Source organism: Vigna unguiculata, chromosome 3, assembly GCF_037176805.1.
Source record: "Vigna unguiculata cultivar grain cowpea cultivar isolate G323 ecotype 2 chromosome 3, ASM3717680v1, whole genome shotgun sequence".
Taxonomy (NCBI): domain Eukaryota; kingdom Viridiplantae; phylum Streptophyta; class Magnoliopsida; order Fabales; family Fabaceae; genus Vigna; species Vigna unguiculata.
In genome coordinates, this window is record NC_140794.1 from 14,614,040 (window position 1) to 14,637,500 (window position 23,461).

General features: G+C 31.9%; 1 non-coding gene across 1 annotated transcript; it reads left to right on the plus strand.

Annotated features, from left to right (window-relative positions):
• The first annotated feature begins 11,809 nt into the window (after window positions 1-11,809).
• On the plus strand, window positions 11,810-11,881 carry TRNAR-UCU (transfer RNA arginine (anticodon UCU)). The gene has a single exon. It is a non-coding gene; the product is annotated as a tRNA-Arg (tRNA).
• Window positions 11,882-23,461: the final 11,580 nt, after the last annotated feature.

The following is a 23,461-nucleotide window of genomic DNA, read 5'->3' on the forward strand; positions in this document are numbered from 1 at the left end:
GATCGATAAGAAACTGTAAATGAAAGATTATATTACGTTTTTTTAGAAAACTTTTTTTCCAACAGAAGCAAGCGAGGGAAAAGGAGTCTTGAGAATTGCGTTTGATTCGAAATTATAAGCATCAGTAGCTTAAAAAATGTTGTAAATATTTTTGTCTCGAATTCAAGGAAAGATTCTAGTAGTGAAAAGGAATCCATAAATTTAGAAATGATAGTTCGTTCACTACACAACTATTGTAGTGTCTGTCTCCTGACTGGGTCTTTTATTAGATTGGATTAAGAATAAGTCGGATAGGAAAGTCCATTTTTAGGTAGAGAAAAGGCAGAAGAAAAACCTTCTATACAGACTAATTTAAAGTTTATGAGTGCTTCCACATTTTATCAATATTATTTATTTAGATCAATTCTATTTAATAGCTTTAATTTAGCTAATTCGCTTTCGTAATATTCAAAAAAAGTATTCTTTAGATTTTCATATTCTATATTCTAATAAAATTAAAAAGTTTTGATTCTAAAATCGAATAGAAAAGAAAAAAAGTTTTTTTAATTATTTTAGAGAACGAATTGGGAGACATTTAAGGGACTATTTCAAATAGAAAGAAGAGTATAAGTATGCAAATGAATCTGTCTTGATTCTTTTTTTATGAAATCCTTAAGGAAATGATAAAAGAGAAATCTTAATATTCCCACCTGGTAGTAACATTCATTGACTTATAACTTCCTATAATTTTTTTATGTTTAATGTTTTATGATTTTACTAAAAATAATCAAAAAAAACTTTTTAGATGTTCTAATAACTAATAAATAGAATGAATTCTTGTTTTTCGTGAATGATGTTAGCCCAGAATCCTTTTTTTGACTCTGTAATAGCAATTCCACTATTATAGTATAGTATTTTTAGCGAATAATACAAAAAAAAGAATAGAATAAAAAATTTGAAAAAATAATGAAATAGTTCCTTCATATTTATAGAGATAGGAGACAAAATTTACATGGATATAGTAAGTATTGCTTGGGCTGCTTTAATGGTAGTTTTTTCATTTTCCCTTTCCCTCGTAGTATGGGGAAGAAGTGGGCTATAGGGATACTAAAAATTGAGTTAAGGGATCCAAGTAACCTTGTTGATTTCTACCTGAATTTTTGAATTTCGAAACTATTGAATGAAAATATTTCATTTAAACTAATACTAATTAATTGAGTTCAAATAGAAAATCTATCTTGATTCTATTATATTTTAGTAGTGTAATGTATTCTATGTATCTTATAGGAATTGAAAATACTCTTTCAATCAAACAAATATTTTCATTATTCCCATATTCCTATTTTGAGAAAAACAAGGGAATCAAAAAGAAGAAGAAATGGATTCCTATTCCAATCAAATTTTTCTTAAAATTTCTATTTCGATGAACTGACGCTTAACCTGGTTATATAGATATATATATATATGGAAAATGGCGGACCGTGTAATAACCATTCCTGTTTTTTTACCCCCTTTTTTTCCTAAGATACCGGAATTGTTTGTAAAAAGAATCTGAAAAAAAAAATTGGACGCAATTCTCAGATAGTAGAAATCAAATTGATTTCTACTATCTGGATTACGCTGATTGTACGATCATTTTTTTAAATCATTCATAAAAATGAAGAAATCATATTTCAGTGAAATTAGTCACTTTTACTTACCGTTTTTACATAAATTATAAGTAAAAAAGCAGTAGGAACTAGAATAAACAGTGCAGTAGCAATAAATGCGAGAATATTTACTTCCATAATCTTTATTATGTTCTATTTCTCTTAAATTTCTAAAAAAAAAATTCGGGATTTAATCCCATAGAAATGTTCAATCTTTCAACAATGGTATAAATTGGATTTCAATGATATCAAATCGGATCAATATCATGAATCACAAAATCTGAGCTATCAAATCAACTCATGAAATAGTATAACATAGGAGGATCATGAACACGTAATGGATCTTGAAGTACTATTTCCGCATCCCCCTGACCAAATCCACCGACATTAGGATTACTTGTTAATGGCTGATCAAGTTTGATAGATTCACCTTCTGAAACAAGAAGTTCTGGTCCTGGAGGTATAATATCAATCACTTCACGCTCATCTAATGCATCTACTATAGTGATTTCGTATCCCCCTTTTTCTTTTCGTATGATTTTTTTGACTATACCTACTGCTGTAGCATTATAAACATTATTATTACTCTTGCTCCCGTCAAGATAAATCTGGCCCCTTCCCCTGTTCCCGCCTACATATATAGGATATTTTAAGAAATGAATATCTCTTTTACTAGCGGGATCCGGGGAAAGAATAGGAAACGTGATTTCATTATATTTCTGACCAGGAACAGGGCCTACTACAAGAATATTTTTTTTTGTAGGGCGATAGTTTTGAAAAGACAGATTGCCTATCTTCTCTTTAATCTCAGGCGAAATACGATCGGGGGGTGCCAATTCAAAACCTTCCGGTAAAATAAGAACAGCCCCCACATTCAAAGTTCCCTTTTTACCATTAGCTAGAACTTGTTTCACTTGCATATCATAAGGAATTCGAACAACTGCTTCAAATACAGTATCAGGAAGTACCGCTTGTGGAACCTCAATATCCACGGGCTTATTAGCTAAATGGCAATTGGCACAGACAATACGACCGGTTGCTTCTCGGGGATTTTCATAACCCTGCTGTGCAAAAATTGGATATGCATTTGAAAAGGGTGCTCGAATTATTATATATATCATGACCGATATAGAAATGGATCGGGTAATCCCTTCCTTTATACAAGAAAAAGCATTTCTAGTTTGCATGGTCTAATCATTGATCCTGAAAATTTTTACAATAAGATTAGGTAGGTCACTCGCATAGTTCCCTATCCAAGGTGGGAACCCCTTTTTTATTTAACTTTTTTTTAAAGAGGGGAAAATGAAAAATTATCTTTTTTAGATAAAAACTTGAAATTCATTGAAGTAAATCGGTTTTTCTGTCAATCATTCATTGAATGATAAATCACTACAAGTGATGGAGATATGCGATTTAAATAACGGAAAATCCAATATTTTAAAATTGTATCTAAAATGACTGGAAAAGTGGACACAAGACCGCATATAATTTGATCATTTTGAGCAAATCCAAAATCTTTATAAACGAAGCCAAAAAGTAGTTCCCACCCATGGGTTGAATGGAATCCTATACATAAATCAGTTAATAAAAGAATAGAAAAAGCTTTTATTGTGTCACTTAAATTATATATAAATTCTCGAACCAAAGAGTTAATAAGAACAAGTTCTTGATTACCAAGAATAGAATAACCGCTTAGAATAAAGAAACAAATTATATTTGTGGAGAAGTGCAAAATCGTATTCATACGATCTTCATTGTGTGTTTTGATTAATTGGATTGTTTCTTTATAAATTCCAGTACGAAGGTTTTGTATATATGTTTTCGGACATTCCTTTAACATGTCATCTAAGAAAAACAGTTCCTCTAATTCTATGAATTTGTTTAGAATACTCTTTTCTTTAATATCATTCAAGAAAATTTCGAATTGACTAGTATTCCACCAATTAATAAACCAAGATTCCAGACTTTTCTTAAATGTGAAAGAGATACACCAGGGCAAAAAGACTATAGATGTAAGATATAGAAGGGGAATGTTTTTTTTTTTTTTCATTTTTCGTCTTTAATGAACTTAACTTCATCTCTTTCGTCAACTCTATATGATAATAACTTTTCTATCAAGTATAAGCTTCATTACAAGTTATAGAGCTTCTAGATAAATTTAGATTGTATTTTATCATTTTTTTTTACTTAAACTTCGGAAGTTAGCCTTTGCCTTCTTTAATTGAGAAAAAAGAATACATAAATCGAATAAGAAATCGAAAGAATTCACAGTCAATTCCAATCCAATGAAGAAAAAAATATTGTTTCGAAAGGATATTAATTGCTAAGATTCGAAGAAAAAAGGATTCTTTTTAGAAATACACCAAGGAGCACTTCGAGTTATGACTATAATATTCAAATTTCGAAATCAAAAAATGTCCCATCTATAAAAATAAAAATTGAAATATTTTGAAAAAAACAGTTTTTTTTCAAAATATTTCAATCGGTACACTAAATAAATAGGACAATTCTGAAACTTTTTGTGCAATTTTATTTCTAGTTAAGTCCAATTTTCATCAATAAAGAAGCGGTACACCTAAAAAAAAAGATAATTCGCCAGCTCTATTTGCAATTTCTAGTGGAGTCAAATTATCTTCAATACGAGTCAAGGGAATAAACCCCTGTTCTATTGTTTCCATATAAACGAGACTCTCATAAGTAAGAGTACGAGTCAAAATACTTCGTTCTTGAACTCCTGTTATTATTCTGATAGATTTAATCTCGTTCATAGGTATTTTGTGAATAATACGACGATTTTTTCCAGGAAATCCCCAACGAAGAAAACATACTTCTTCTTTATTTTTTTTATCGAAGATATCAAAACCACCGCCAATATCCCACAAAATAATCCACCACAAATAAAAACTAATAAAGAGACCCCCAATTCCATAAAAAGCCATCGCGGCCCCTTGTGGAATAAATGGAAAATTACTAATTTCCTGAGAAAAAAGGAAAAGACCCATACCGAGATAACTGGAAATTGCAACCAACAATAACCCCAATGAACCTAAAAAAATGATAAAGGCTGAAAAGATATTGCTTATTTTTCGAGACTCTGTTATAGAATAGATCAATACTTCTTTTGATCTTTTTTTAAAAATATTCATTACCCCCTCTTTTTCTTTTTAAGAATAATAATTGTGGAATAAAAAACCCCAGAATTTTACTTGTTTCTAAAGTAATTTTCATCAACTGGCGCTACTGAAATGTAAACCTTTAGGGGGAATTCATCCAATTGCTTCCAGCTCTAAAAAAAAGATCTATAATATTTTTCCCTACTTACCGCCGTATCTAAAAAATCTTGTTTTTTTGAACATAAAGAAATAAAGAAGCCATTGCAATTGCCGGAAATACTAGACCCACTAAAGGAACAAAAATGGAAGGAAAGTTTATCATAAATAAGGGTACCTCGATTTACTATTTGTACTATATCTATTTTTATTTTTGTCGATTTTTATTCTTATTTTTATTAAAAAAGACAGTCTATAATCACTAGAATTCCTATATCTTTATACTTAGTATATAGGAATTCTAGTGATTATAGCTAAGCCGATATATATCAGAATATACCCTTTTATGATTCTTAGTATTTTTTTATTATTCTTTTATTTTATTACTTTGATCCTGTATATTTTGATTTTGTATTTCAATTCCATAATTTCTTTCCTTTTTAGTCAAAGAAAAGAAATTATGGAATTGCAATAACTCAGTTACAACTCCCTTTAAAAGATTACGCGGTACGATTGAATCAATTAAACCCTTATTGAATAAAGATTCAGCTACTTGTGAATCTTCGGGCACTGTCTTATTCAATGTTTGTTCAATTACTCTTTTACCAGCAAATGCAATATAAGCGTTTGGTTCGCCAATAATGATATCCCCCAACATGCCAAAACTAGCTGTCACCCCACCCGTAGTAGGAGATGTAAGTATCGATACATAGAATAATTTTTGAATTGTTTGATAATAATATAAAGCAGAAGAAATTTTAGCCATTTGCATCAAGCTCAAACTTCCTTCTTGCATACGCGCTCCTCCGGACGAACATACGAGAATAAGAGGTAAAAGTTGATTAGTAGCATATTCTACCAAACGGGTGATTTTCTCACCTACTACGGATCCCATGCTACCTCCCATAAACTTAAAATCCATAATACCAATTGCTACAGGAATACCATTTACTTGACCTGTCCCTGTTTGAACAGCCTCAGTTAATCCTGTTTTTCTTTGATAAGAATCAATACGATCTTTATAAGGTTCTGCTTCTGAATGAAATTCAATGGGATCCAGAGAAACCATGTCTTCATCCATAGGATTCCAAGTACCCGAATCAATCGAAAATTCGATTCTATCTGAACTGTCCATTTTCAAATGATATCCACAGTATTCACAAATATTCCTTTTTGATTTCCAAAATTTTTTATAATTTAATTCAAAACAATTTTCGCATTCAATCCACAAATGCGTCAATTGTTCACTTTCATGGAGATTCATATAATTTTCTCCTAGAGTGGAATCACTATCATTTGTATCATTCGTACTAGTTATTAAACTAAAACTAGAATTCTCACTTTCACTACAATTTATGACCTTACCTAAAAAGTAACTATAAAAATAACTGTCATTATATTCGACTATATTACCAAAAATGCAACTATCAACACAGATTTGAGAATGAAAATAACTATCAATGCAACTATTAATATAATTGTTCCAACTAAAAGGAGTATCATACATGGAATGATCGTAATCACTCTTAATAACAGTATTCAGATAGCTAGAAAAAACCCTTAGAAAAGAATGATTGTTGTTAATCTCCAAAGTTTTATTTTCAATATCTAAATATATGGAATAACTGTTCTTCTTATTATCCCTAACTAAAAAAGTTTTATCAGATAGGAAATCCTGTATGTTATCGACACCTACTAAATAATCAAAAGAATTATAACTAGAATTATCACGATCATCCCACCTCTGAATTTTTTTATCTATATCAGTTAAAATTTTGGGTTCTTCGCTTAGACTGGTATTCTCAATAGGACCAAGACTCTCCATTGATTTACTTAATTCACACTTGTATTCGAACTTCCTATTAAGTAACTTAGAATTGAACCACCATTTTTCCATAGAGTTTTTTCCTGTATTTCCATAAAAAAAAATGTATAGTCATTGGATGAAAAATCAAATAATAGAAATATTCCATTTTGAATATTCTATCTCATTTATTTACTATCAAAAAAAAGTATATAAATCAAATAACTAGAATTAATAACTGAAAAAAATAAAGAGCGAGTCAATATTAAAAAGAAATAACAATAAAATAAGAAGAAATATGAAATAAAAAAATCACCTCATAGGGGGGAATCTATTTAAAAGTCCAATTACTATATTTAGTTACTCTTTTTTTTCCTATATTCTCTCTTTTATCTCTATACAATTTTTCATTTTTTTTGAAGATTTATGAAAATTTCATGAATTGTCTGACTATATAAAATTGCATTCTATGATTCTATATAAACAACAAGAAATAAAAAAATGAAGTATGAATATAACAAGAGAGCGGGGAGTTTTGTAAATCTATATACAAATAATCTACACCCCCTTTTTGATTTCATTAATTGAATTTCGTTTGTTGATTCGAGCTAAGTTCTATAAAAACACCTGCCTTTTTTGAAATATGCTGAACAGTTCCTGTAGGTTAAGCGCCCCTTGTCAAGGAAATGAAAGAATAACAGGAATATTGAAATAGGTTTAATTCTTTATAGGATCCACTTTCTGAAGATATCTTCCCTCTCTTTGGGGTCGAACATCCCTTAGCAACAATTCGATAAACAGCTCTTTGGGATAGATATAGATACCCCCCCTCCAAACGTACAGGAAATTTTTATCCCCGTACGGCTCGAGAATATCAAAAATTCTATGTATTTCGAAAATTATGATGTAAAATAGAGCAATAAAATCATCAAATCAATTAAACAATGACTGAAGTATTTTTCTTTCGTATTTTCTTTCTGAAAAAAAAAACTCTTCCTATTTGTACCTCCATAACACTCAATTTGAAAAACCAAGCAGCAGCTATTTCATTTATTGAGTGGTCTCTACTCCTCTTTCTTGCCCGTATTTCGTTTCTTTATCATTCATTTCTTTTTTCTAAAATTTTTGATAATAGAATTGATGATACAATTTGAAAATGGTATTTCCTTAATTCCCTGATTTTTTAGCTTTTCTTTGAATCTTTGGGTTTAGACATTACTCCGGGAATCTTCAATTTTTTAAAAAAATGGGAGCAACATACCTGTTTTTCTCTGAAAGAATCATAAAAAAAGTTAATTCCTGCGGATAAACTTTTTGATAAAAAAGCAATTTTACAAATTTCAACCATTTTTTTTGAACCTGGCTGAAATAAGATCCTTTCTATTTTTATAAAATAAACAGACTTATGAACTTTTTAGAATTTATTAAATTTTAGATACTTGCTCCCGAGAAATGAATAAATTCGAGTTCCATCATGTACTATTTACATCATTAATCCCTTTCCTGTCCCAAAAACAAAAAAAGGGGTCTAGTGGAACAGAACAAATGATGTCAAGTCAAGATCATGTTCGTTTGTAAAATACTAGAAAAAATGGCGGATATCAAAATCCACCCCTAATTTAATCATGTCTTTCAAGCCGCACGTTGCTTTTTACCACATCGTTTCAAACGAAGTTTTACTCTAACATTCCCTTAGCTTAGATCCAGTATGTAATTATCGAATCGTGAATAGTGATTGATTCATTCGCTACATAAGAATCTATCCTTTTTTTTACGTTTCGGTTTTTCTTATATATAATGAAAACCTTTTTAAAAGTAAAGACATAAATGAAAATGAACTTGATATTCTAGCAATATATTTTCTACTCTATTCTATTTTTATAATTTGTAAAGTAGAAAAATGGTAATTTTTTTTTCAAAAAAAGGAGGGTCCCTTTTAATTATGCGATACAATCTGTATTCAAATATGATATACATCCTAAATAGATATGCTCTGGGACGGAAGGATTCGAACCTCCGAATAGCGGGACCAAAACCCGTTGCCTTACCGCTTGGCCACGCCCCATTTTCCATTTTACATTAATAAAGACTATTATTGATATTGGTTGTTCGTCAATTCCAATTCAAAAATTTCTATAAAAAAAAAATTTTGCGACTAGTATTTTATATGCGTATCTACATATCTATCTATATCTATAAATGGATATAGATAGATAGGATAAAACTAAATTGATTGATCATTACATACAATTCAATTAAGATATTATATAGAAGGAAGTATGATTTCTTCAATTTTTTTGATTTCAGAATAAAAAATATTTTGAAACTGGAAAAGTTCAAATAAAAGAAGGATTCTCGAGATTCTTATCTTATTTGATTCATTTTTTTACTTTTATTCATAACTCTTTATTTTCCTTTTTATTGTATTATGTATATAATGCAATAAAATTGAAAATTAGAATGAAAAAAAAAAACAAAAATAACTTTTATTTTTTTTAAAGAACAAAATGTTTGTTATGCTTAATATCTTTAGTTGGATCTGTATTTGTATTCACTCCGTCCTTTATTCCAGTAGTTTTTTTTTGGAGAAATTGCCCGAAGCCTACGCTTTCTTGAATCCAATTGTGGATATTATGCCAGTAATACCCGTACTATTTTTTCTTTTAGCTTTTGTTTGGCAAGCTGCTGTAAGTTTTCGATGATATTTTTAATTTGAATAATGTCGTAAAAAAATTCAGAATTTTTCAGAAAACTAAAACTCGAACATTTTAACAATTTATAAGATCAGATAAGTCTTACAGTGTGACTTCTGGATTCCAATATTGAAATTTTTCAATATATAGGAAAAAAAGGGACCTTCTCATCATTTACGTTTTTTGAATTGAAAAAACCTAATCCGATTATTCGATTGGAACCCCTCACCAATCGAATACCTAGATTACAGAAAAAAAGGATTTTTGGTCAAAAGAATTATTGATAATTTGTAATAAAATAATCTACTCTTACTATCAATTCATTTTCGAAACTCATATATATATATATATCTCCTCATATCCTAAAAAAACTTCATTTTTTAGAAACTTAGTATCTTAGTATTAAAAGAAACAAAATATGTTGTAATATAAGAGAATCTATTCTCTTTCTTTGTCGTTTTTTAATTATCTTGGAGATTTCATAATGCTTACTCTAAAACTTTTTGTTTATACGGTAGTGATCTTTTTCGTTTCTCTTTTCATCTTCGGATTCCTATCTAACGATCCAGGACGTGAAGAATAGAATAAGAAAAAAGTGGATTCTGTGTTTTCTTGCTTGTGCGGAATTTTGAAATATTTTTAGGATTTTCTCTATTTTAACATCTTTAACTAGTAAATAAAAAAAACAAGTTCAAAAAAAAATACCAAATTATCAACGGAAAGAGAGGGATTCGAACCCTCGGTACAAGAATTTGTACAACGGATTAGCAATCCGACGCTATAGTCCACTCAGCCATCTCTCCCCAATTGAAAAAAAAAAGAATTACTTTGTTTATGTTATATCACATAAACAAGAAGAACAAAAAGGGAGCTTAAAAAAAAAAGAGACTTGCTTTTTTTTTATTCTTTTTTATCTTATCTATCTTTTTTTTATTATTCTATATATTTTAGTTTTCTTTTTTTCTTTTTATACAGCCAATGAGCCCGGCCAGTACCTAGTCAGGCTCTTTTTCTTTTATTCCCATGAATATTGAAGAAAAATTCTTTATTTGAATATATTTTATTCGAAAAAAAAATATTTGTAAAAATATTTGTAATTAAAAAAAAAATAAGAGATACGGATAGATTCCTATGAGATAAAACCAAAATAAGATAATATAAAAATGTTCTCTTTTCTTACTCCCTCTCTTTTTTCTGGTAACGTAAATTGTATATATATATAACCTTCAGCAAAATAAAAAAATGAAAATTATCCCGTTTTTCAAATTTCATTAGAAGATTCTCTAATGAAACATGTCAATACTCGACTTATTAGAATATTATGCCCCCCATTTCTTTATTTTGTCTGATTGCTTTGTTCAACAAAAGATACAATAATGATATTGTAGCGGGTATAGTTTAGTGGTAAAAGTGCGATTCGTTTCAAGGACCCCCCAAAAGTTAAGGGATCCCCCATTTGATTCATATGCCGATCAAAAACTTTATTTTTTACTTAAAGGGACTCCTTTATACCCCTCGATGAATTATTTGCGGTATAATATACATTATTGTAATTTGTATACAAGAAGAATCAAATCGAATTTGACAAATTGAGTTTTAAAATTATGAAACATAAGTTTTTGGAATTGGATCTATAATCCGAATTTTTTGAGTATTACTAAAGGATCTATGGAGAGAAATATACAAAGTTTCTTTCTAATCGTAACTAAATCTTCCATTTTTTTGCATAGTAAAAATTGAAGCAAAATAGCTATTAAACGATTCTTTTAGTTTACTAGAGACATCGACATTTTTTTAGCTCGACGGAAATTTTCTTCTTTTCCTAAAGATTTTCTGAAATAGAAATAGAGAATGAAGTAACTAGAAAAAAAACATAGATTGTTAGAATATTGCTCTTCTAGAGGGATCATCTAAAAAGCAAGATATTTGAAACCTATTCATACAAAAAGGCTGACATAGATGTTATGGGTCAATTTTTTTTATTGTCCATCTCTTCATTCCGTAAAGGAGCCGAATGAAACAAAAGTTTCACGTTCAGTTTTGAATTAGAGACGTTAAATCAAAATGATGAATCAACGTCGACTATAACCCTTAGCCTTCCAAGCTAACGATGCGGGTTCGATTCCCGCTACCCGCTTCTATTTTATTCTATTTAAATCTATCTTTTTTCTTCGAGAATGAATCTGGAATTCTTAAAGAATTTGTCAATTCTTCATTTTCATTTCTTAATTTAGTTTTAGTTATATATATTCAATTATATTCAATTGATTTTTCTTTTTTATTTTTTTTCTTTTATTCTAAATATTTGATTTATTTTATTTTTATAATTTCTAGAATTCTTTATATTTGTTTGATTCTTTAATCTTTTTAATAAGGTTTAGTTAAAAAGGTTAAAGAATCAAATATAAAATAGAAGCGTCCATTGTCTAATGGATAGGACAGAGGTCTTCTAAACCTTAGGTATAGGTTCAAATCCTATTGGACGCAAGTTGTTTGCATATCTAATTTCAACCTTGTCCTTCTATTTTTTTTGATTTATTACATTTTGATTCGAATTCATTATATATAATATTCAAATGAAATAAAAACATATTAAAAGATACTAATTATAAAAATTGGAAAATTGAATTACAAAATTATTTAATGATTCATCAATTTTTTTCTACTTGTTCCTGGAATAAAAAGAGTTCCATCTGTTCTTTAATAGCGTCCTTTAAAAGGGCTTCTGCTTCCCCAGTGAATGTCTTGGTAGAAGATATGATTTCTTTGAATTGAGGTTTATTCGTCTTTAAGTAAGCACGTAACTCAACAAGAAATTTCCTTACCTGTCCAATTTCTAATGAATCAAGATAACCATTCGTTCCGGTATAAATAGTTACTATCTGTTCTTCCACAGTAAGAGGAGCTGATTGGGATTGTTTAAGCAACTCGCGCAATCGTTGACCTCTTGCTAATTGATTTTGAGTAGCTTTATCTAGATCAGAAGCGAATTGTGCAAAAGCTTCTAATTCTGCGAATTGTGCTAATTCCAATTTTAATTTACCAGCTACTTGTTTCATGGCTTTGATTTGAGCCGCCGATCCAACTCTGGAAACTGAAATACCAACATTAATAGCGGGTCTTATTCCAGCATTGAATAGATCGGCCGATAAGAATATTTGGCCATCTGTAATGGAAATTACATTCGTAGGAATATAAGCTGAAACATCTCCCGATTGAGTTTCAACTATTGGTAAAGCAGTCATACTTCCTTCGCCTAACTGAGAACTTAATTTAGCGGCTCTTTCCAAAAGACGCGAATGTAAATAAAAAACATCCCCTGGATAAGCTTCGCGACCTGGTGGTCTTCGTAATAGAAGAGACATTTGCCGATAAGCCTGTGCTTGTTTGGAGAGATCGTCATAAATGATTAAAGTGTGACGTTCACGGTACATAAAATATTCAGCCAGAGCTGCTCCTGTATAAGGCGCGAGGTATTGTAATGTAGCTGGAGAATCCGCTGTTTCAGCTACTACAATAGTGTATTCCATTGCTCCTCTTTCTTGTAAGGTAGTCACCACTTGAGCCACAGAAGATGCTTTTTGACCAACAGCTACATAAACACATATTACATTTTGTCCCTGTTGATTGAGAATTGTATCTGTGGCTACTGCTGTTTTACCTGTTTGTCTGTCTCCAATAATTAATTCTCGCTGGCCCCGTCCTATGGGGATCATCGAATCAATAGCAATAAGTCCTATTTGGAGAGGCTCATATACCGAACGTCTTGAAATAATACCGGGAGCGGGAGATTCTATTAATCGAGATTCCGAAGCTGAAATTTCTCCTCGACCGTCAATTGGTTTAGCCAGGGCATTTATAACACGACTCAAATAAGCTTCACTTACAGGTATCTGAGCAATTCTTCCTGTTGCTTTTACTGAACTTCCCTCTTGTATCAGCAAACCATCACCCATTAATACAACACCAACATTTTTTGATTCCAAATTCAAAGCAATGCCTATAGTACCTTCTTCAAATTCCACCAATTCACCCGCCATTACTTCATCAAGACCATAAATACGAGCAATACCATCGCCTACTTGAAGTACGGTACCTGTATTTACAATTTTTACTTCTGTATTATATTGCTCAATGCGTTCACGGATAATTTTACTAATTTCATCTGCACGAATGGTTACCATGAAAATATCTTAAATTTATTTTTTATAAGAAAAAAATGATGCCTATACTCTATTGTATAATAGAAAGCCTAATCAGTTATTTTTTTATTTCATCATCCCAAACATGCCAATATTAGCACTAACAGTACGTAAATGTAACTCGTTGTTCAAGCAACTATTTAGAGTTCCTAGAGCTCCCTGTAAGGCTTGTTGTAAAACCCGCTGTCGAACTTGATTAATAACTCTTTGTTGTTCAAAATCAATAGCTTCGTTTTTGTAATTTTCTAATTGTTCCAAAGTCGTATAAATTGAATTAATTAAATTCAATTTTTCTCGTTTGATCTCAGAATAGCCATTCACCCGAAACAGATCTGCTTCTGTTTCAACTTTCCTTAAGCGGACCTGGGCTTTTTCGAGCTGTTCAATGGCGTTTTCCTGTAATTCTTCTGAGTTTCGAATAGTTCTCCAGATTTTCTGTTTTCGATTATCTAATAAATCACGTAATGAAAGTAGACTCTCTTTCCATCCATTTCAAAATGTCTATGATCTCTTCCCGAACCAAACATGAATCTTTCGATTCATTTGGCTCTCACACTCAATTACTTATCGGAAATTTACCAATTTTTTATGTAATGAGCCTATCCTCTCTTCTCTATTCAAAGTGAAAACAATTACCAATATAAGACTAGAATATTCGGAGGACTCTTTTGACCAAACAAATATATGTCAACAAAGTTGTTTTTTTATTCAAATCCAAAGACTTCTTTTGAATTTATACATAGGTCATCCATCGATTACGCATCGTACAAAGGGGAGGTTTAAATTCACCCGTTTTTTATTTCTCGCCATAAATAGGATTCAAGCCATTTTTTTTATCGACATGAGTGTTTTATATCGAAAAAAAATCGAATAATTTTTTTGAAACCGTTTCCTTTCTGTATTAATATAGCGGTAGAAAGAGTACTACACTGCGTATAGACTTCAAACTCTTTTTAACCATGGTAATAGTCCAAAATTTTTGGTAAATAGAGAATCAAAGTGGATTACCAATAAAGCGCGAAATGCTATGGTTCTTTAAGATTTTTCTTAATTTATTCAAAAAAGAAAATGAATTCAGAAGTAATTCGCGGGATTCTGCACATTTTCTTAATTCTAACTAAACTAAAAAGTGCAGTTTGGTTAAATCCAATTTATTCTTTGAAATAAACAACTCGCACACACTCCCTTTCCAAAAAAAACCAGTAGACCTAACACTACACTAAGATTTATTGGATTTGTTGCTAAAATATCGGTATTAAACACGAATCTTCCGGCGGATGGCCAGGAGCCCAAACAAAGGAAAGAATCGGTTATATTTTTCATATGATCTCATCTCCTCTTATGAATAGACTAATTATCTTTCTAATATTCCTATTAGATAGATAATATAATAATCTAATTGGAATATATAATTATAGAATTTGATATAATTTGGATTGGTCAATCAATTGGAAGATTCCCTAAAAGAATGATACTTCTTAGAATTAGATACCAGTTCTTTTATCAATTGCAAAATCTATCTAGTTTGAACACTTTCAAAAAATTATCTTAAAAGAAATAAAAGAGGGGTTCATTGGACTAAACAAAAAGAAGAAAGAGGGTGAATAAGTATGTGAATACCTTTCAATTAGTCCTTCTCCTGTGTTCTTATCCGAACAGATAAAGAATTGTAGGAGTGAATTATTAATATAATTCGAAAAAGGAAGTCCACATATGTATTTTTATCTTTTTAGGATTAAACAAAAGGATTAGCAAATAAAAGTGCTAATGCTACAACCAGCCCGTAAATTGTTAAAGCTTCCATAAAAGCCAGACTAAGTAATAAAGTACCCCGTATTTTTCCCTCTGCCTCTGGTTGTCGTGCAATCCCCTCTACAGCTTGCCCTGCGGCAGTGCCTTGACCAACCCCAGGTCCAATAGAAGCAAGCCCTACGGCCAATCCAGCAGCAATAACAGAAGCGGCAGAAATAATTGGATTCATGAGAATTTCCTCGTAACCTACATATAAAAGAAAGAAATAGTTAATGATATAATCGACTAATAAATTCTGACTTCATTTTTCAATTACCAAGACTTTTTCAGTTAAAGTAATTAATAAAAATAAGAATTAAAAATTGAAAATAATAGTTATTAAATGAATTACTTCGAGATTTCTTTTTTCATCTCGAACTACATAGTTTTGGGGGTGAATCTGTATAATCTTTGTTCTTCTCTTACCTTAATTTTGGAATCATTCTTTGAATTCTTCGTTTTTTTATACAATTTCTTTAGTTTTTTAATTTTCAATTCACAATTAGAGCTGAAACGCAAGGACTTTGCTTTTCTATCCCTATAGAAATTGACAGTAATAGCGAGGCCTTTTTTATATAGAAAAGATTAGTTATTTCAGATATATGGTTAGTTCATATAAAACTAGTTCATCTATAATATCATATCACATATACATAGGTTTCTTCTATGCTGTAAACTAATTTTCTTTGTGTTTTAGATTCAATCGAAATTGAAATTCATTCTTTGAAACCTAAAAAACCTTGACTGATCCCCTCACTTCTATTTTTTTTATCATGTTTTTTTTTAAGCTCCCCTTCCCTCTTTTCTTATTCTCTTATCCCATATGGATACAATCAATCTAAATAAATTCATTCGATTTCATTAATGTTTCAAAGAAATATAGGAAATTGGGTGATCTAAATGTTTTTAATTATCTTTTGATCAATTGTTGAATTAAATGTGAATCAAACGAGAATCTACTAACATTCTATATAGTATCTTTTTATCACACATTGTAAACGTAAATATCATACAGAATTCTAATTCTAGCTATTCATTTTTTTTGAATATCCAAACTAATATATACTAATCGAATAGATCTATCTATATCTATCTATATATCTATAGATAGATGTTTATTTTGTAGATTCTATTGAGCCACAATATATGTGTGGCAAGCTAAACAAAAAAGACTATTTTTGAGAAAACTAGTCAATGATGGCCTTCAATGGATTCACCTATATAAGCCGCAGCTAAAGTAGCAAAAATGAGAGCTTGAATACCGCTTGTGAATAATCCAAGGAACATGACAGGTATAGGAACTACTAAAGGTACTAAAGAAACAAGAACAACAACTACTAATTCATCAGCTAATATATTTCCGAAAAGTCGAAAACTAAGGGATAAGGGTTTTGTGAAATCTTCTAATATGTTAATCGGTAAAAGGATTGGAGTTGGTTGGATGTATTTACTAAAATAAGCTAATCCTTTTTTTGAAAGACCCGCATAGAAATATGCAACTGATGTAAGTAAAGCTAATGCAACGGTAGTATTTATATCATTTGTGGGTGCAGCTAACTCCCCATGAGGTAATTGGATGATTTTCCAAGGTAAAAGAGCCCCTGACCAATTAGAAACAAAAATAAATAGAAACAAAGTTCCAATAAAAGGAACCCACGGACCATATTCTTCTCCAATCTGAGTTTTGCTCACGTCTCGAATGAATTCAAGAACATATTCAAATAAATTCTGACCGAAAGTGGGAATGGTTTGCAGATTTCGAATAACTAGAATGGCTGAAACCAATAAGATAGCAATTACAACCCAAGAAGTAATAAGTACTTGGGCATGTACTAGGAAACCCCCTATTTGCCAATAGAAATGTTGACCTACTTCCACAGCAGATATATCGTATAATCTTTTTAATGTGTTGATAGAGCATAATAAAACATTCATATTGTCCTCTAAAAAAAGAAGTTGAAAAAAGGGAATTATTTTTATTCAAACATCTCCTTTCCCTTTTGATTTGTCTACTTTCATTTTTGATTTTGAATACCGATACTAATTACATAAAATTTTTGTTTGTTTTCTATTTTCATTTTTGTGCAATTTCTTACTAGTATAGTAAGCGATTCCATAAATCTATGAACCCCTCGAAGCAAATTCAAGAATTTTTTATCTTATTATTAATCAAGAATTTCGTATATATCTAGACCGACCAATATAGACGCCTATTGGCATTCCAACCTTTCTTCTCCTTTCAGGGCCTATCCGAAAACAAAAATAAAATTCAATACTTCTTGGTTGTGAATATCTGAATAGGACAAACCGCCCCGTGGATCTCTTTGCTTCGGAACAAAACAATTCGAATTAGGCTCGGTCAACTGGAATGTGTATTATCGATATAGGGGATCTTTCAAGTGAGAAGATCCATCGACCTGAGACGAAGAGAAAGAAAGGTCTATCTATTTTTTTTTTAGTTATTCAGTTAAACCAATGATTCGTTATTGGAGCAGCTAGCAACAACTATCTCATCTGGGAAAAGCCATCTTTTTCTCAACAATGTCTTTGTCATTTGATCCAATAGCGCTTCGTTAGATAGGAACAGATTTGATAAATATTGATAACTCTCAGATAGAGTATTAGAAGGGAAAAATCCTTTAGATGATGAACTATTGATTCTAAGCCATCTCTGGCAATGAATCAACAATTCAAAATGCTTTTCTTGCGTATTCTTGATAAACCAGTGTTTATATATAGATGTAGGAAGATTTGTTTGGGAAGTAAGAAGTTCCCTTGACATCTCTTCATCTGTAAAGAATTGTCGATGTGAAAACACAGAGACAAAAGGCTGATCTTTGAATAGGAAAAAGAGTGGATCCACGGGGTCCCAAATGAATTGGCTTATTCGAAAAAAGCCCTGTTCTTTGGAAGATCTATCTCGTGTCTGGTACTGCATGGTTCCACCCTGCAAGAACTCTGAATCATTCTCTTGAAGCTCATCCTCTTCATCATAAATGATCCGCTTGTCCCGAAATGACCTGGCCCAATAGGGAAATCCCAAATTATTGGGCCTTTCAATACAATCAAATAGAAAGCCCCAAGGGCGCCATATTCTAGGAGCCCAAACGATGTGATTGAAAAAATCCTCCTCTATCTGTTGCGGGTCGAGGACTCCTCCCCCTTCTTCAAACTCCGATTCATATTTTTCATAGAGAAATCTCTTATCAACGATAGAATAAGATCCATTTTGAATCCTATTTAAGGGATTCCTTGGTTCGGACCGAAGAAGCAATGTCACTCGATCCTTATCAAATTGACTGCAATCTTTTTCTGTACGTGAGGATCCCACCAGAGCGCCTTCTACTTCTAATAGGCCATGAACTAGATCATAATTCTTCTCAACGAGTCCATAAGATGTGATCCCATTTTTTTCATCAGGTCCGGGTAGAGACCAAAGGTCTTGAGCGACCGATCCGGCAGAACAACTCAAAAGGTAAAGAAGTATCGTTAATTTCTTCATACTCGTTCCAAGTTCGAAGTACCATTTGTACAAATAAGAATCCCCCCCGTCACATGATTTCTTCTTCATATAGATAGATATAGGATCTATGGAGAAATTACTTAGAAGTACATTTTGTGAAACAGCCCTTCCTATCTGATAGAAAAGGATCCCATGATCCTGAACCGATCTTACCTGAGATCGGAAATCCCAAGTTTGTCTATGAAGAACAGAACTAATTATATTAGTGTCTATGATGGATTTTTTTTGTATAATACTAATCGATAGGGCCTCATTGTTAAGTGCTACAAGATCTCGTACATTTGAACCCATCGTCGTGGACCCGAATCCATTAGTATGGGACATTTTCTTTTCCAAGTGAAATCCCCTAGTATATGAAAGAGTGAAAAAGTGTTTTCGTTGTTGTGGAATAAGAAGCCTTCGTATCTTAATGCATGTATTGAATTTATTCGGAGCTATTAGAGCTGGATCTACTTTTTGGGGAATATGAGTCGAAGCAATAACAAGAATATTTCTAGTGGAACATCTTTCACAATCCCTGGAGAGATAGTTCACTAAAAGACCGAGGGATAAGTAATTCGACTCAGTCACATCCAGATCATGAATGTTAGGAATCCATATTATGCAAGGAGACATTGCTTTTGCTAATTCGAAGTGAAAGGTGATATAAAATCGGTCTATTTCTGGCATCATATCCATAGTTAGCGTATTCATCATAGTTAGAAGCTCCAGCTCCATATCAAGGTCACGGTCGATATCGTCACTATCGTCACTATCATCAATATCGTCACTATCATCAATATCGTCACTATCATCAATATAGTCACTATTATCAATAAGAAAACCCTTAGGCTTGTTATCCAGGAACTTGTTCAGAAATACTGTAATGAAAGGAACATAGGAGTTTGTCGCTAGGTATTTGACCAAATAGGATCGTCCAGTTCCTATAGAACCTATCACTAAAATACCCCTACTAGGGGGAGGTAGGGCTAAGCGGAGCGAAAAGGGTTTTCCATGAGATGGGAAATGCAAACTATTAGCCCCCCACAAGGTGTGTGAATAAGTAATTGTCTGATAATTAGCAAGGAATATACGTCTTTCTACTAAACAGGATGTATTGAATTCATAAATCATTAGATACTTTTTTTGAATGTCAACTAAGTATCGTAAGTAAATTGCTCCCGGTTGTTCACTTATTTGATAACCAGAGTTATTCTTTGATAAAAGATCACTATGAGTAAGACTCAATAGAATTTGATCAATCCTTTTTTCTGTTGTTAAGGTAGAAAACTGAACCAAGAATTCTTTTTCTTTATCATCAATCGAATCAGTGTTCGAGACCCAGGATTCTATTTGATCATCAATCCAATCACCATTCACGTTTTTTATTTTTCTTATCAAGGAATAGATTGCTTTACTTGGATGACTTAGATGTCTCGTATTTCTCGAAAAAGCGATTCGATTGATGGGATTTGGTATAATACTTATGAGATCGATGAGATTCCAATATTTATTCTTAGAACGTATGGATTTGACCCCATAAGCGGGACCACCACCCCATAGCATGTTGCTACCAAAAGCAAAACTCCGTATTTCTTCTAGAGAATCTCCTAATTGTTCCAGAGCAACTAGAAAGATATTCTTTAACCAGAAAGAATTCAGTTCAGATGTAGGATACCTATCCAGAAGTTTTTGCAACTCAATCATGTATGATGGAATCATCAAAGATTTTACCTTTTCGAACTCTGTCTGTAACTCACTATAGACTCGAGAAACAAAGAGAAGATGTGTACGAACGAGATATCCAGCAACAAGGAGAAGGAAAAGGATTGAATAGAAGAACTCCTGAACATTTAGCGATCTCAGATGTGTCGATATCAATAGTAACTCATTATTTCGATGAGTCATTTCTTCGGACAGAAGAAGATTATGGAAACAATTACCCGGAATCTCACTTATCAGATTCCATTGTGGAAGACACAATGGAATCTGACGAATTCGCCATAATATATCTGACCCATGCATAATATCATGAAAAATGGATACAAATTTTTGGCTGCTACTTAGTATCGGCAATAGGTCTGAAAAAGTATCTAAAAATATGAAATTTAGATATTTGTACCCCGTCGAGGTAAGGAACCATGGTATATATGTTTGGAATAGATTCCATTTTGAGAGAGTTGAAAAAACACTATCTTGTTGAAAGGTTCTATACATCTGACCTTTCTCAAGGCATTTTTGTAGACAAGAACTCCGTTTTTTCCTTTTTTCGGATGGTAAATATTTCTCAGAACATGGAGTGTGAATCCAACCCATGTTTGAATTGAAATTGAGATACTGATACAAGTTCTTCCCTTCTGAATCAGGTATATTCATATCTGAAAGAGGTTGACAATAAGTTTTTTCAAAATGGACTATTTGTCCCTCTGTTAGAGGTGTTCCAGAAATGTCTGCGATCGAGTAAATAGCTCCACGAACGAATGGATCGTATCGAATTGGAAAATGGAAAGATTTGTAGAAGTTATACCCTTCGTCGCCACTTTGCGGAAAATCGTTAGGTATCAATATGTTAGATACCTGTAACTCGATTGGTGAAATAGTATCTCTCTTCAAAAAAGCATGTTTTTTTTGACCATCGCAAAAAGAAAAGATTTTGTTGCGAATGAACAAGATTTTGAGGAATTGTCCATACGTAAAATCATAATTATTGATACGGGCCTTTTCCACATAAAAAGGGAATCTTTTGTTACAATAGAAGCAGAAGTGATATTGATTATTCAAGAATCGAAGTCGATTTGCTTTATAAAAATAGTATATCAATGAACTTCTATGAAATGGTTTCACGGGATTCAGCCAATTGTCTGGATCGTGGGATATCATTGAGAAATAGGAATCTGTGTTATCAAAAGATTTCCTGCGATTCTTTCTAGTATGGAATGAGTCAATCATCCACTTTGGTATCTTATTGAACAAAAATGGTGATATTGTTCCTCCATTGATCAAGAATTTCGATTTTTGGGAAGTATCTTGGTCATCCAATAATAAGGGTTTCCTTTTTTTCAAATGAAAGATTTGAAGACCTATTGATTCTAATAACTGATTACAGAGTGGATCATTCGGACCTTTCAATTCATAGATGTGGATCTCGGACCTATGAATGGGGATACCCCCAAAACTCACAAATAAAAAAGAAGGAAGTGAGTTAGACAAAAAGAGAAGAAACTTGGGCAAAAAAAGAAGTAACTTGGACAAAAATAAACAAAGTGACTTAGACAAATCTTTTTTGTCGATAACCTCAGACCAATCAATCGAATATTGATTAATATGTAATCGATCGAACACTACTTGAAAACGGCTATTCTGCTCAGAAATGAAATAGTCCAAATGTTCCTGGAAATTCTTGCTCCCATTGGACCATTTGTATCTATATACATTAGGATCCCAATTCATAGATCTCTCCGTTCGAGAAATCAAAATAAGAGGATCGAACCACTTCTTCTGACTCTTTTTCAAATTTGATAAATGTTGGTTGATCGTGTATTTCATTCTAGTTCGATGATTCAGAGTATCATTTCCTATTTGATACCTTTGAATTCCATATTCGAAGTTGCAATTGAATCGATTCAATACATTTCTTATGTAACCATGGGTGCTATATTGGATTTGAATCAGATTTCGGATCAATCTATATTGATTGACTGCCTCCATTATGTTGTTGCTAGCAAATACAACTATTTTAGGTTTTGGATCTTCCACATTATTTCCGCAAGAGGTCTGGACCCATTTTTTTATGATCCTTCGATAAAAAGATTCATTCTCTTCATAAAAAAGAGGAGGTAGAACCAATAAAGAGTGCTTTTTCGATTCATCCCTGGAGTTCAATAACTCATTCAAGAAATGTTTTTGATCCAATCCGGAGGAATCCATAGAAAAATCAAATTCCTTATGATACACCAGATCCGGCTCGGTTATTGATAGAGTGAATAGATCTGCCATTTCTTGAAATATATCTTCTGATTCAAAATCGTGGTGTAACGTGTATCTCCCCCTGTTCCGGTCATGGAATAGATGAAATAAACCCCAAAATGGATTTTTGTTCAAGAATGAAATCTTATTGGAACTGTCCAGTTCACCCTTTGGAACCATATCACATCCTCGATAGGATGAAATAGGATGAATTGAGACGGTATTTTGTAAGTACATAATTATCTTGAATAAATTCACTATTTCTTTCTTTTCCGATCGCCTGGAAAAAGCAAGATGTTTCTTTTGTTCTTTTTTCAACAATTTCTGATCTCTAGTAGACCTATCAGTAGGATTCGAACCCAGATGAAGTTCTGACCATCTGTCAGAGAAAAAAGAACGAGTGGCTCTTGCAGGATTCCCAAAAAATTCTTCGATTTCTTCCGGAAGCAGATGATTATTCATCTGCTTCTCACGTTCCATGAATAGTCGGCACATTGAGGAATATCCAGAAAGGATTTTAAGGAATCGCTCTGATTCTATCTCTGTTCGTTCCGTTTGAAGAAAGGAAGGATCCCAACAAAGAATCGATCTTTCTTTTAGTTGTTG